We start from the raw sequence: 15,733 nt of genomic DNA on the forward strand, positions 1-15,733 counted from the left end.
TGTGAATGTAACATGTTCGTATAGTTTTTGTGGGAGGTGTCCTTATGAAAATGTGAAAGCCTGAAATAAAGGTTGAAAGTCAAGCTCAGTGATGGATTCCTGTAATTCCAGCACTCCAGAAGAAGAGGCAGGGGGAATCAATGAAACCAGGGGAAATGAGTGTCTTTCTGTGAGGAGGAGACTGTCTCACCTTGGGTGGGCTTACTTCGGTAGTTAGGGTGCTGGACACTCAGTTTTACAAACAAACTGAGCCAATGACCCTGAGTTCTTTTTTAAATTTAAATTTCAATTTATTTATTTTATGTGTATGAGTGCTTTGCCTGCATGTATATGTGTGTACCACCTGTATGCCTAGTGCCTTTGGAGGTCTGAAGGTGGCAGATCCTTTGGAACTGGAGTTACAGCTGGTTGTGAGCTGCCATGTGTGTGCCAGGAATTGAATCCAGGTCCTCTGCAAGAGCAACAAGTGTTATTAACCTCTGAGCCATCTCTTCTGCCCCTGACTCTGAGATCTGGTCTCTCAAACTTATAGAATGAAAGACATGAGGGTGTTTTAAAGGAGTTTGTATTACAGACAGAAAGCCTGAAAAAGAGAGAGCTGTTGCAGAAAGTAAGCAAAGCTCCGGAGGGGGCTTCTGGGGGTTTGAATGAGAACGGCCCCCACAGGCTCATACATTTGAATGCTTGGTCATCAGGGAGTGGCACTACTTGAGAGGCATTAGGAGGTGTGGCCTTGTTGAAGGAAGTGTGGAGGTGGGCTTTTTTTGAGGTTTCAAAAGCCCAAGCCAGGCCCAGTGGCTCTCTCTGGCTGCCACCTGTGGATGTTGAATTCTCAGCTACTTCTCCAGCACCATGTCTACCTGTGTGCCTCCGTGCTCCCCACCATGATGATAGTGGACTAAACCTCTGAAACTGTAAGCAAGCCTCAATTAAATGGTTCTTTTGTTGTTGTTTTCTTGTTTTTTAGAGACAGGGTTTCTCTGTGTAGCCCTGGCTGTCCTAGAACTCACTCTGTAGGCCAGGCTGGCCTTGAACTCAGAGATCTGCCTGCTTCTGCCTCCCAAGTGCTGCGATTAAAGGCATACGCCACTACTGCTTGGCTTGGAAAGCTTTTATTGCTTTGATATCAAAAGTTTATTTTGGTTTCTGTTCAATGACATGAAACTACATTGAGATGGCATTTACAAAAGCTCAGTAAATATTATATACTGAAAAATACTAAATACTGAAAGTCGTGTTTCATCAGAATATAGAATCTCAGTAGATATTATCCCACAGTAAGCTTTAAAAAATAGGAGCCGGGCGGTGGTGGCACACGCCTTTAATCCCAGCACTCGGGAGGCAGAGGCAGGCGGATCTTTGTGTGTTCGAGGCCAGCCTGGTCTCCAAAGCGAGTTCCAGGAAAGGCGCAAAGCTACACAGAGAAACCCTGTCTCGAAAAACAAAAACAAAAATAAATAAATAAATAAATAAATAAATTGCCAGGAGGTGGTACACACCTTTAATCCCAGCACTCGTGAGGTAGGGGCAGGTGGATCTCTGTGAGTTTGAGGCCAGCCTGGTCTACAGAGTGAGTTCTAGGACAGCTAGGGCTGTTACACAGAGAGCCCTGACTCGAAAAAACAAACAGAAAAGGTGCTGTGGTTATGGTGCTTCTTCGTAGTGACTAAGTCAGTGCCCAAAGAGAGGGGGGAAAAAGAACTGTTTGTGTAAGGGCTTTTTACAGGACTTCTTATAGAAACTGAATGAGGACTGAGGTCATTTCTGTTGAGATGGGTTAATTCTCAGAGAATCCTGCACACTGAGCCAATAGAGGCTCCCCAGGCTCTCTCTATGTCTTCTTCTGGCCCCACCAGGGAGATAATCACATGCAGTTCATGTGCTGCTCACTCAAGATGAGGAGTAGTCATGCTTTGAAGGCCCCCATTTGTCTGACTCGATTGGTTAACCTGCTGGTCAATAACATGGCCAGTAACATGCACCATGCTAATCACACAGATGTAGCAGCGTTGCTGGTCTCAGCCTTTGCAGGAGTGGGGTGGTGGTAAACCTGCAGGGTGTCTTTGTTCTCACCTTTATGTGACCAGCTATAGTTAGCCCATAGAAGGGGCTATCACAGTCACTGTGAGTGGATATCGTCATTCTTGATCACCCCAGGGGGCTATCACAGTCACTGTGAGAGGTAGATGTCATCGTCTTTGATCACCCCAGGAGGCTATCACAGTCACTGTGAGAGGTGGATAAAGTCATTCTTGACCACCCCAGGGGGCTATCACAGTCACTGTGAGAGGTGGATGAAGTCATTCTTGATCACCCCAGGGGGCTATCACAGTCACTGTGAGAGGTGGATGAAGTCATTCTTGATTACCCCATATTCAGCTCCTTGTCTGTGGAATGGTTGGGGAGGTATCCCTTCTGAGATGGGTAGAAACTCACCAGAAGTTGTCCTCAGCGTTTAGTCTGTTACAGTTAGCTGCATTGGAGGCAAGATTACATGATATCAAAGTAATAAAAAGTTTGGACAGTGGTGGCACACGCCTTTAATTCCCAACACTAGGGAGTCAGAGGCAGGCGGATCTCTGAGTTTGAGGCCAGCTTGTTCTACAGATAGAGTTCAAGGACAGCCAGGGCTACACAGAAAACCTTGTCTTGAAAAAAAAAAATCAAACAACAAGTCTCTCCTATACCCCCCAGCATGGTGACAACTCACAAAAGCTGTACCCCCCAAAGTACCTGGCATGACTTGCAGTCAACTCTACAGACTAGAAAGTCTATTCTTGCCAGTAGTCCTTACTGCTTATGTAACCATGAGGGCCTTTGTGGATCCTGTAAGTTTCAGGAACTTAAGAATTTTCAGTTATTTACTTCCTAGGTCTTAGACATTTTGTTTACTCCCCGAGTCTTAATAAACATCTCTCTAGGATGCTTCAGTTTGTAAGAAACTGCTGCTACACAACAGCATATTTAAACAGTTCTTATCTCCTATCCCACTATTTTCTCTTAGCAAATAATGTGATTTGGTCTACCTGGTCATTTACCCATGGATTGACTGGGGGCACAGGGCATCATACTGCCACAAAAGACTGCACACAGGGAGTAATCCCCCCAAAGCAAGGGAGAGAATGGATGCTAGTGGCCAAAGAATACAAATCCCCGGGAGGACAGTGTACAGCTGTTGTGACAGCATACTGCCTAGCCCCTCAGTTTGCTAGTCTGTGCTCTTGTTTACAGCCATGAGTCATATATGCTGTCCTTTGATAATAACTCAGCTCAGTACTTGGACTATCATCCACTTCCTGACTAGATTCTTTCGAGTCTGCATGGAGATTTAGCTCAGTTATCGTTCCCTAGCAAGTCTTGTCCGATAAGTCTCTCTTCTTCCTCCCTTGAATGGACCCCTTCTCATCCGCACATCCCTTACACAAATAATCTCCACATGTTCATACTATCTGTATACATTTTATAATGTAGCATAAGTATGTAATAGGCATTGTTTATTAAAGCATAAAACCAGTCCTTCTGCTTCTTAAAAACCCTAAACATAGGCACTATTTGTAACTTGGGATAGTAATAATACTAAGTCAATTTCAATTCTTACTTCCCATTTGACCAAAAATGTTTGTTTTCCAAACACTGCATTGATAATTTAATGTGAAAAATCTCTTTTGTATTATATATGCATATGAGACCTGCTTCCTGGGCTACAAGGTGATATTTTTTCCTTATGTTGTTTGTCGATTTTTTTTTTCCAAGACAGGGTTTCTCTGTGTAGTCTGACTATCCTAGAACTCACTCTGTAGACCAGGCTGGCCTCGAACTCACAGGGATCTGCCTGCCTCTGCCTCCGGAGTGCTGGGGCTAAAGGTGTTGTACCACCATTGTCTGGCATTGTTGATTCTTGTTAACTTTAGACAGAGTGAACGTTGTTAACTGAGTATACAGAAGTGTATTCCTTAGGTTTATGAGCGTGCAACACTGTACAACTAATTCAAATTTAGTATACCTAAAGCCTCTCTGCATCCTAGCTTGTCACTGTTTTCATCCACCAGTGTCATGTGTACCACGAAGGAAGTGACGGCATGAAATAGGAACATATATGTAAAGCACCTAGCACAGGGCACCACAGAGCATACATTTGCCTAAACTGTTCTGCACTAGAAAGACTTATTTCTACTGAGCTGTATGAGTCAATGCAACTTCTTGTAGAGTTTGATACCAAAGATGGAGCAGCAGCTGCTAGATGCCTATCCAGATTCATCCAGATTCATCCCTCCCTTTTTGGGTGTGGGATCGCCTTCAGCACAGCAATGTGCCTCTCAAAGACATTTCTCAACTACATGAGGCTGTTACTGAGTCTGAGTATATAAGATCTATAATATGGTTACATTGTTGGATGGGCTTCTAGAAAGGTCCTTCTATATTAAAATAAGGACATGGTGATTGTGCTCCATCTACCATTTTAACCCATGACACAAATTGGAAGGAAGCCATTTTTAAGTGACAAAGCAGAACGTTTGGCTCCCTGGGTATAGCCAACTCTTTTATGAGAACAGGGCCATGCCTGTGGGTTCAGGTCAGAATTCTGGAACCTGGGGTTTCTGTTACAAGTCAGCCACTGTTAACTGCAGGGGCTTTGTTCTCGTCCATGGGTTCCACTCCTGGGTGGATTTCTCCAGACCTGGAGTCACAAGAGGCTAGGGTGCTGGGAAGGTTTGGACAAAGGGAGGCTAAGAACTGCCAGAGAACAGAAGGAAGCGGCTCTGGTATTATGCAAAATTGACCAGGCAAGAACCAAACAGCTCTTTGAAAGTAGGAGAACTCATCTTTATTAGCAAGCCTATCGGGGCGGGAAAATGCTCTGGAGAGACTTAGGGGTTTCATATAGTATTTATGGGTTTTCAGCATTGGTCTTTCAGCTGCTACAGCACTGTTGGCTTTACATTGACGCCTAAGTGACCCTTTGCAGATGGTCTATGTTTCACGAAACCGAGGGGAAATTTCCACTGTCGTTAAAGCATGTTTACAGAAGCAGATACTGTGGCGGTCAGGAATTCTTTAGCAGAGTGGATCGTCGCAGGCACAGTTGTTTCACCAGACAGCTGGGGAAACCATTTGTTATGACAGCCCTTGCTCTTTTTCTTTTCTTTTTTTTCCCCCTTTCCTTAATTCAACTTCCCCTATTAGTTCAGTTCTAGAGCAGAAATTTATATTTAAACTATCATAGTGCAAGTCAATACTTTCACTATATTAATTTTGCACATTAAAGACATTGGATGCACAATATGGGCTTTTCTTCGCTGGGTGCTGCGACGGAACACGTGGATCTGTCAGCGAAGCTCCAGGGCTGTCCTCGCTCCTCCTTCCTCACCTGCGGCGACTGCATCGGTCGGCGCTGGTGGGGAGTCGGTGCCCCTATCTTGCAGGGTCTCCCTCAGGGCCCTGAAAATCCTCCGGCTTTCCGCGCACCGACCACGGGCCCACCGCGGGACCACACAGCCCGAGATGGGCCTCCCGGCCGCGCGCGCGCGCGCAGGTTCGAAACCCCTAGGCGCCATCCCTTGCGTCACGGGCCGCCTCCAGTCGCCATTGGCTGGTGCACGTCACGTGCACAGAGTGACTCTGGCTATTGGCTGGCGGGCCGGGCGCGCGCAAGGCAGCGCGGGTGACGCGGCGTCCTCGGCGGCCGGGCCGCGGAGTGGCCCGTGCGCGCGCCCCGGGGAGACGTTGTGCGGCGCGCCCGGCGGGGAGTCGGTCCTGCTGCTAGTGGCGCGCCCGGCGGGGAGGCCTGGCCCGGCAGGCGGGGAGCGGGAGCGGGGCTGCGGGCAGGCCGGAGCCGCGGAACCCCAGCAGTGCTTGGGCCTCCCGGCCCTAACGTGCGAGCCCGACCCGCCGGCTCCAGGGCTCCGAAGCCGGAGAGCGAAGCGCGCCAAGAGGTTCGGAACCTGCAGCCAGTTAGGCGCCCGCCGAGCGGTCCCCAGACGGTTGTCCTTACGCGGCGGGTTATTAAGGGAGGCGCTTTGTAGGAGCATCCCTAGGGGCGGGGCGGGGGCCAGGGCCGCAGGGCTGCCGGGTCCCTTTCTGTCCTGCTCAGTGGGGCGACACTCGGATGTCTCGTGAGCAGTTGGATGCCTGGGTGTTTTAGTTGAAATCTCTTGATTAGAAAATATCGGCAACTAATTTTTTTTATTAAAAATACACCAAGCAAGACAGTCACAAGCTGGTATCAGACTAGCACTTTGTGATCTCTATTTCAGACCTATTTCTGCTAGTAAATGAGTCACTTGACCTCGTCCAAGGCACTTTTCTCTCTGACATGCATTCTCAACATTGATGATGCATGTGTGTTTGTGTGTGTGTGTGTCTGCGTGTGCGTGTGAAGGCTTATATAATACAGGGTCTGTGGCCTTTCAGAGGATTACAACATTGATACACAGTACTTGTGGTATTAAATTTTAATGGAAAAGAAAATATAGTAAAGAAAGAAAGGCCCGGGGTGGGGGTGGAGGGCTTGAGAAACAGTACTTTAGGGAAATAGCTGATCAAATATTCCGCAAGAGTTGTCTATGCTAATGGACACAATCATACATTGACTGAGAGCTTGAAGAACCTGAGAAGTCATTATCGTGGTGGGCGCTTTTAAGCTGTGTGCACATGTAGACATCCACATATACCCCCACCCCACCCCCACCCTGCACATAGCACAATCTTATTTGATTCTAACAACAAAGTGTCATTCTAGTTTGTTGTTGTTGTTTTTCTCTGAGAGAGTGGAAGGCTTGGGTGAGTCGCCACAATCAGAGCTATTAACTGAAAGAAATAGGATTTAAACACGAATGTATGTCCCCTAAACCACTCACCCAGCATAACGTGGTTTTGGATCTCCTGTTCAGCTGTAGCCAAGTACCCAGGAATTCTACCTGTGGCTTTTTAAAGAGCATGGCTACCCAGGCATTGCTGGAAAACTAGGGCCAGCCTGAAGTTTGCATGAAGCCTCAGATGATTCTCAGTTGGTAACCCTTCGTCCATTTTAGCAATAACTAATTCCTCACCTAATGCCAATGCTTTCATAGGGTTGTGTCCTGGAGACTCAAATTTCCCATCTCAAGCACGGCTTCCATTTTCTCTTCAAGAGGATGATTTTCTTCAGAAGAAAATCCTTTGTTGGTGGAATCCAAGGGTTATGATAGCTCTCCTTTTGGAGGAAGTCCTGACAATTTGAATTTGCTTTCTTACTTTTTGTATGACCTTTCTTGAGTGCTATTGCATATATTAAAACAAAATGAAACAAAACAAAACAGGTTCAGGGTATTTATTTTAAAGTCAATGTGAATCACAGTTAAACCCTATGAAGAAAAGTTTTAAAACCACAATTTACCCATAATACCGCCAGTCTAACAAAATGATGTTCATGGTCTTTATATTGCTGTATCTTTGTTAGTGACATCTCTGATATCACACAAACTACTCAGGTTCACAAAATTTAGAAAATTCTCAGAGATGAGCTTGAACTTCACAATCCCAAATCTGGAAAAAATCTGAAAATTATTCTGAGGATAAACTTCAAATCACTGTTCTCTTAAAAGCACATTTCAACCCTTTTTCCAAACCAAAACCTGCCCCCCAGGTCCAAAGCTTTTTTTCTTTTTCTTTTTCCCCAGTTCTGATGTAAGCAGTATGGAGGGAGTCTGTTGTGAACAGTGTTAGAAAGAGCTTGGGCGTGCAGATGGCTCTGACAGACTGATTTCAAACTAATCAGTGAATACTAAGTGGATACTGTGACAGGGGTGAATGGATCGCAAAAAATGGTAATTTAGGTAAGAACTCTTTTGAGTGGCAGGTCTACACAGCCTGGTTCTGGCTGCTACAAAATACTGTCTCTGCTTTGGATCTTTTTTTTTGGTAGCTGTAATTCTGAACGGTCTTATTAAATAAGAAACATAGATCCAAATGCAGAGTTAGAAGCCCAGAGATGAGAGAGCAGTAGCCAAGAGCTGAGACCACCTTCTCACCACCCGATGCCACTGCCGTCCTTCCCCTGAGAAAGAGCTCTGCTTTGGATCTTTCTGAGAATGAGTAAGCATGAGTCTCTAGACCAGACTTAATGTCTGGATGCTATAATGCTTATGTAGCAAAGGGAGCTGGCCACCGCAAATTAAGAGAGGACCCACAACAGTCGTGGGGAGGAAACAATGCCATTTTTTTTATATGTCTGAGTTATTTCTATTATAGTTCAAGTAACATTGTTCTCCACACACCTGCTCCACCTTGTGATTTAGGACATTACCCCTTAAACCAACTTGCCTCCCATATATCTGAGTTCAGAACATTCTTTCATCAGGAAATTTTGAGTACTTTGTACCAGATATTGTAATGGTTTAAGCATGCCTTCTATAGCAAATTCTTATGTATTTAAGAAGAACTCTGATGTCACTTGCTCATGGAAACAATTTGCGTTTAGATTCACAGCTTTGCAAAGACAGCCTTTGATAGTTTTTATTTATTTATTATTTATTTTTACTACGTGGTTCTAGAGATTTTACATTTCTCCACTGCTTTGAGTCTTCTGTTTTAGGGATTAATTACCTGTTTTTAAAAACTTGTGTTGTGGCTCTGTTTTTATTTTATTTTGTTCCCAATACTGATTCCTAAGAAGTATAAAGTATAATATAATATTTTATAAATAAAATGTTTTTCTTCAAAGATAAAATATACAGTCAAACTTAGAAAATATCAATAATCAGAAAAGAACATAAAACAAATCTATAATTCATTCTTAATTCTTTGGTGTGTATTCTTCCGCTCTTTTGTTTGTGTTCTATGTAGAACTGAGAACATACTCTGTATTGTGTGTGTGAACTATATTATTATTATTATTATTATTGTAGTAGTGTGTATGTAGACGTGTGGGTGCACGTGTTAGATCAGAGAACAACTTTTAGGAGTTGTTTCTCTCCTTCCATGGTGGGATCCAGGGATGGAACTTAGGTCAGCAGGCTTCAGAGGCAACCGTTTTTACACCATTGAGTCATCTTGCCAGCCTGTGTATTATATTTTGTGACATATTTTTTTAATATGATGATACATGGTAAATAAGTATGTTCTTTACTCACATGACTCTAGTTCTTTTTAAACGGCCATTTTGTTGCTAGAATTGAGACTAGAAGAATCTTGTGATAAGTTACAAATTCAGAAACGTAAACTGCTGACCCAGGAACAAAAGCCTCTGCTCTTTTTCTTTCATTAATTCCTGCCTCATTTCCTCGTTCCTAGTCCCAGGACAGTGGGATTCTGTTGGCAGCATCCCCGAAGGAAGATTTAGTCAGAAGCATAGTCTACACTGTAGTTTTCTTCCAGGTGTAGTTGGTCCTTCTAGAACTTCGTGGATCTGGAAGTTCCAGTTTATTGAAAAGGTGCTCCTATAGCTAAAGCTAGTGGAAGAGGTAGGCTTTATAGTTAGAACAAGAAAAGCAAGGAACGAACCCCAGATTGGTCCTTAGAGGTAGCTGCAGGTAACTTGCAGGTTTAGAATGGGATTTTCTGTGTCTTGCCATTTCAGATAATCTGAATTCCTTCTGATTGGCTGTTGTTGACCTCCTGTTTGGAGGACTGGTTCTTTACAAGTTTTGTTTGATAACCTAACATCTAGCACAAGTGACCATTTGGGCTGGGCCTGGCCTATTGGGCCTAGTACAAGAACACAGTCTAAAACATTGACTTCTTGCAGTTTTTTTTGTTTGTTTGTTTTTTGTTTTTTGTTTTTTGAGACAGGGTTTCTCTGTGTAGCTTTGCGCCTTTCCTGGAACTCACTCTGTAGCCCAGGTTGGCCTCGAACTCACAGAGATCCGCCTGGCTCTGCCTCCCAAGTGCTGGGATTAAAGGCGTGCACCACCAACGCCTGGCCACTTCTTGCAGTTTTTAAACTATCACCCTCATTATGTGAATTGAATATACATATGTTGATTATATTATCCTTTTCTCCACCCACACCTCAATGCTAGGAACCAAATCCAGGGTCTGGGGCCTGTTAGAAAAGTACTGTATCAGTGAGCCATGCTCCCAGCCACTAAGTATTTTTAACTGAGTCTAAGAATGGATGGACTTTGGATATCTACAGATATCCAGGCCATCGTGAGCCTTTGAAGAAAGATGACTAATTAACTTTAATAAATTATTTCAATCATCTTAACAAAATAATAAAATATAAAAAATTATATAGTGTAAAATGTAGAAACATAAGAAAAAAGATTTTTCTTTCCTTTTTCTTTTCTTTTTTTGTGACTTCCTGAGTGGTTTATTGAGCACAGGTGTTGAGGATGGGGTAGCATCAGACTGCCCCATTTTCATAGTAACCCAGGCTCTGTTATAGGCTACAGGTTGTTGCTTCATCAATGTCAATTAGTAAGCTAAATTTAAAAGGAGAATTGGCTTTTCCAAACATTAAGTAACATTATATTGAAGTTGTGACTTAAAAAACAAGAATGTTAAATCCACAGGTGAAATACAGCAGTCTGAAATGTCAGCTCTGAATCTTGTCTAAATTGTTTAAGCATACGGCACCCGTCTGGAGAGGAAAGGTAGAGGAGCCTGCCCACTTCCGTACAGGTAGCCTCCATACTGTCTTTGGCATATGTGGGTCCAGCCCCAGGCTGGGTGCTTGACTAAGGAGGTGGCACAGGGCGGGGCCAAGCCTTGCAGCCAGAGCAAATGAAGAAAGAAGGTCCTCCCTGGCATTTCCAAGCTGTGGCAGCTCGGAGGTGTTTCCTGCCTGCCCAGCCCAATTTCAGGTCTTGGGCCTGCGTTTATGGTTACTGCAGACCTGCTATTGCTCAGCTCCAGGCACTTATTCCCAGTCCTCAGAATCCAAGGGAGAAAGCTGGTCCCATGGCCTCAGGCTGGGGGTGGAGGGGAAGGAGGGTTAGCTCAGACCTCAGAATCGGCTGTTGCTCCTCAGAGCTGGGGCTCAGCACACAGGTGAAAGAGGTACAGCCAGAGCATGGATGTGGTCTCACTGTGCAGAAGGCAGGCAGGGCGCAAGTGAGGGCATGTGCGTCTGCTAAAAGGCCTGGACTGCTGCATGGCCAGGCCCTTTCCTATGCACATTTATGTTTACCTTCTGCGTAGAGACTTTACATTTGACTTCCTTTGACTTCTGTATTTTTTGTACCATTGTACATTGATTTTTCATATGTTAGCATATTGCCAAAATAGTATGCCATAGTAAATGCCAGCACGTATCTTTCCCAGTTCCTCTTATACGAGGTTTCCTATATGCTGATTGTCCTAATTAGATAGTTTATCATTATTGTTGTCATTTCCTGAATGCTTCTCATTTTTCTGGTTCTTTGAGTCAGTGGCCTAGTTGAACAAGCTTACCTTCTCTATGTCCTATTGAACACTTAATCGGCTGCTGTGTCTGTCTTTCTACCCAGTAGCTGGGTAAGTTTCAGTCATGAGTCTGTGTACCTAATTCATAAAGGTCCTATGGTGCCACCATCCTAGCCTGACTGACTGCGAGGCAAGGACTGTGCAGAGTAGCTGACTTTAGTTCAGGGTTTGCTTTCCTTTGAGCAGAAGCTTCTTAGAAACAAATGTGAAGGACCACAGGGCAGGGCCTTTCTCTGTGATTACTGTGTTCTTCCTGATGCACACGGGAAAAGTATTCTCATTTAGATCCTTCTCTCTTATCTGACGCAGATGATTGATTCCATGGTTCAAAATACGGAAAATAGCAGAATGTTACTCATGATTTGTGGATTTTTAAAGGATAAATGCTTTAAATTGATATAAACATATGGAGACTAATTGTACTCTTAGCCCATACCTTCCATTTCTGTTTTCTTAGTGATTATTACTTAGATCAGTACAAACCTCCTTGACAGATAAACTCCTCAAATTAATGAACACAGAAATAAAGTTCAACTATTTCTCTATATTAAAATTTAGACTTCTAAATGTTTATTTTTAGAAAATTGACTTTTCTAGGTGATGTCAAATTATAGAATAAAATGTTCTTTTATTGTGTAACTTAAGAAAAGGGGTTGAAGCCGGGTGGTGGTGGCGCACGCCTTTAATCCCAGCACTCGGGAGGCAGAGCCAGGCGGATCTCTGTGAGTTCGAGGCCAGCCTGGTCTCCAAAGCGAGTTCCAGGAAAGGCGCAAAGCTACACAGAGAAACCCTGTCTCGAAAAACCAAAAAAAAAAAAAAAAAAAAAAAAAAAAAGAAAGAAAAGGGGTTGAGGAGATGGCTTTGTAGGTAAAGGGCTTGCTGCGTAAGCATGAGGATCTGAGTGTGGGTCCCTGATCTCAAGGTAAGTAGATGAGGGGGCATATGGCTTTAGTAATGTCAGTGCTCCTGCAGCAGGATAGGAGTGGAGACAAGACAGTCGTGGGAGCTCACAGATGGGTTAGTCTGGCATAACCAGCAGTAAACAAAGACCTTCTCCAACAAGATGGAAAGCAAGGAACCATACCTGAGTTTGTTTTCAGACCGCCATCATGTGCTGTGGCACATATGTATCTGCACACACATTGGTTAAAACATGACATACTTCCTGAAACAGAGTCAATTCTGTGTTGGACATGTGGAGATCTTAGCGCCCAGTGCAGCCTGTTCTAGACTACCCTTAATTCTTGTTGATTCTTGAGATCATACTCAAATCTTAATTCTCTTGCTTACAGCAGCCCTTTGAATGTCTACATTCATTAATCCGGGGGTATAGTCTCTCATCCCTTTTACTAAGCACGTCCTTTTTAAAGCACAGACTATTTTATTCATCCTTGCACCCCACCATCCTGCATCTCATGATTTTTGTGGTGCCTGTTAAGGGCTTGAGTATTTATCAGATTGAATTGGCTCATGCGTGCCTGTCACATGATCTCTTTCTCTCTGAACATGTATTTGTTTGTCTATGTCCTTTTTGACCCATGTTTGTGTATGTGCTGTTTTCCTACTTTGGAAAATTAACCTGCCCAATGACATAATTTTATGTTATCAAAAGTTGGAAAAACTGCAGGAAGTGGCTGAGTGGCCTGAGATGACTACTGTGCATGTGAGGGGTTGTTGCTGCTGCTGGCCAGTGATGGCAGTGTTGCACTGCTCAGTCTTTTCCTCGGCCTGCCCAGCTTTGCCTGCCATCAGGAGTGCTTGCTTTGGCCTGTTCCGTTGACATCCTTGTCTGCTAGAGTTTTGAGCCCTTCTCTGCTTTGTAGCACTACAGGATGATCTAGGCTCATCTGGATATTCTCTGCTGTAGCCCTAAAACAAGTCATTTCAACAAGGGTCCCTGGGTCCCATTGTTGGAGAATGGTATTAGAAACCAGATTTGCTCTGATGTGCTCATCACAACCAGGTAACCATCTGTGACCAGAGTTATAAAGTATATATACTTTATATTATTAGTAGGATATATATTGACTTGTATAAACATACATGCCTGTATTGTAGTGATTTCCCGTTATTTGTGGCTTCAGTTATCTAGTTAACCATAGTTTGAAAATATGAAGTGGAAAATTCCAGAAATAAAAATGTGTAAGTTTTAAATTGCATGCCATTCTGAGCGACATGGTGCAGTCTTGCCCCCTCTGCTCTCTCCTGCCCTGGACATGAGTCATTCCTTTGTCCAGTGTACTCGTGCTGTGAATGCTACCCACTCATTAGTCACTTATTCATAGGCTGTCACAATACTGTGTTCAATTATATAACAATGCATGTGTACCTTTGTGTAGCAGGCTAATGGCTTATCACAGTGCCTGTGTCCTTCACCTCACTTCATCTGATCGTGTAGGCATTGTATCATCTCACACAGTAGATAGAATATAATAAGATATTTTCAGACAGCTACCTAACTATTAGCAGCATATTATTATAATGGTTCTATTTTATTAGTTATTGTTAATCTTTCATCTTGCCCATTTTGTAAAGTATTTTATAGTAAATGTGTATGCATTAAAAAGAGCAGAGGGCATCTGTAGTTGTTACTACGCATGGTTTCAGACATTCACTGAGGAGCCTTAGAACATGTCGTTGCAGGTAAAATGAGACTATTCGGTTAAGCTTACCAGGAATTCCCACAGTGTGCCAGACTAATGCAGACACTTATGCAGAAGGTTCACTTCGTCCTCATTTACCTGTAACTTCCTAGTTCACAGTTGGTGTTGCTCCTACGTTCACCATCTCTTCATGGATATTTTATAGTTGGTGTCCATGAACTATACTAGGATTGCTAACATGACCTCCATAAGAGGTGTATATGGATAGTTCCTTCTCTCTGTTTCCATTTGTTTCCAAAGGTACTTGGAACTTTCTTCCCATCTCCGTGAGGTTCTGTCCTGCTTTTGTAATGTAGTTAAATTCCTTTGCCTTAGTCTGAGGTCTGTGCTGAAACCCATCCCCATTTGGGGATTTTTAAAAATTTTTAAAAATCTTGGATTTTAAAAAATGTTAGTAGATTTTTTTTGTGTTGTGAAAACCCATGGTTCTTGATAAGTAGATTAACATATATTTATCATGACACTGATAGATAAAATAGTTTCTTGGTCCTGAAAATAATCTGTGCTATAATTAGTCAGCCCTCTGTCCTGAAAACCCTTGTAGAAACTGGCCAGTTTTCTGTCTGTGTAGTTTTTGTTTTTTCCAGAGAGTCTATAAATGTTATTCATATATACATACACACATATGTATACATATATGTACACACACACTAGAATTTTCACTTAGCACAATCCCAGAACACATGTAGAGATCAGAGACAACTTTCTTGTAGGATTTACCCATGCTGCTCAGATAAACAGCTCTTTCATTTTGGTCACAGAGCAGCATTCCTAGTACGATGTGACATCACGGCTGCCCCTGGCTTGTGCCATCATAGATAATGCTGCTGCAAAGATTCATGGGCAGGTGTCTGAGTGGATATAGTTTTCACATCAGCTGGAAACATGATTCCTTGATTTCATACCAACACTGTTTGTTTAGCTGTATAAGCCACTACTGAACTCTTCTTCATTTTGTTTTTATTTCACCAGCAATAAAGGAATGTTCCCATTTCTCTCTGTCTTTGCCAGCGCTTGGCAGTTATTGATGGACTTAGTGTCCACTCTTAACTTTTAGTTGATATTATCAGTGCATTGTGTACACGTGTGCCTGCCATGGCATGTATGTAGAGGCGAGGACAACTGGGAAGTCCATTCTCTTCCACATGTCAGGCTTATGTAGCAAGTGCTTTTGTCTGCCAAGCACATCAACAGCCCAGAACCTTTTTTTTCCCTCTTCATTTTAACCATGCTAATTCATGTTTAGTGGTATATCATGGCTTATTTTTCTCTTCCCCTATATTGAGTGCACTGCCAAATGCCTGTCTAAATGTTCTTGATGATGTGTCTGTTTAGTTCTTGGACCATTGTTTTAAAGTTAGCAAACAAACTGATGAACTTCATTTTTGTATATTCATACATATATTTGATTCTACTTTGTTCTTATTTTTCCTCGTCTTTTTTATATCAAAATTTTGTTTGTGATTTAAAGGTCAAACAGTGCAGTAATGTGTGAAGGGAATACAGTGTAACATATTCTATCTTTGTTCTGAACCTAAGTCCCTCAAAAACTGTTGTCATTGTTCCCCACCTAGTAATACAAATGGCATTTTTCTATTGTTTTGCAATTTTTTTCATATAGTTATGTGAAAAATCATTGTACTGCAACTTGATTTTACCTTTTAACTTGTTACAGCCAAATTTCC

At 43.0% G+C, this 15,733-nt stretch overlaps 1 protein-coding gene across 1 annotated transcript in view; it reads left to right on the forward strand.

Moving 5' to 3' along the window:
* The first annotated feature begins 5,718 nt into the window (after nt 1-5,718).
* Ptpdc1 (protein tyrosine phosphatase domain containing 1) overlaps nt 5,719-15,733 on the forward strand; it is a 56,301-nt gene continuing 46,286 nt past the window's right edge. The window contains exon 1 of the mRNA XM_059262988.1: nt 5,719-5,933. The gene's annotated coding sequence lies outside the window, so the exon portion shown is untranslated. The remainder of the gene's footprint in view (nt 5,934-15,733) is intronic.

Source organism: Peromyscus eremicus, chromosome 5 (assembly GCF_949786415.1).
Source record: "Peromyscus eremicus chromosome 5, PerEre_H2_v1, whole genome shotgun sequence".
Taxonomy (NCBI): Eukaryota; Metazoa; Chordata; class Mammalia; order Rodentia; family Cricetidae; genus Peromyscus; species Peromyscus eremicus.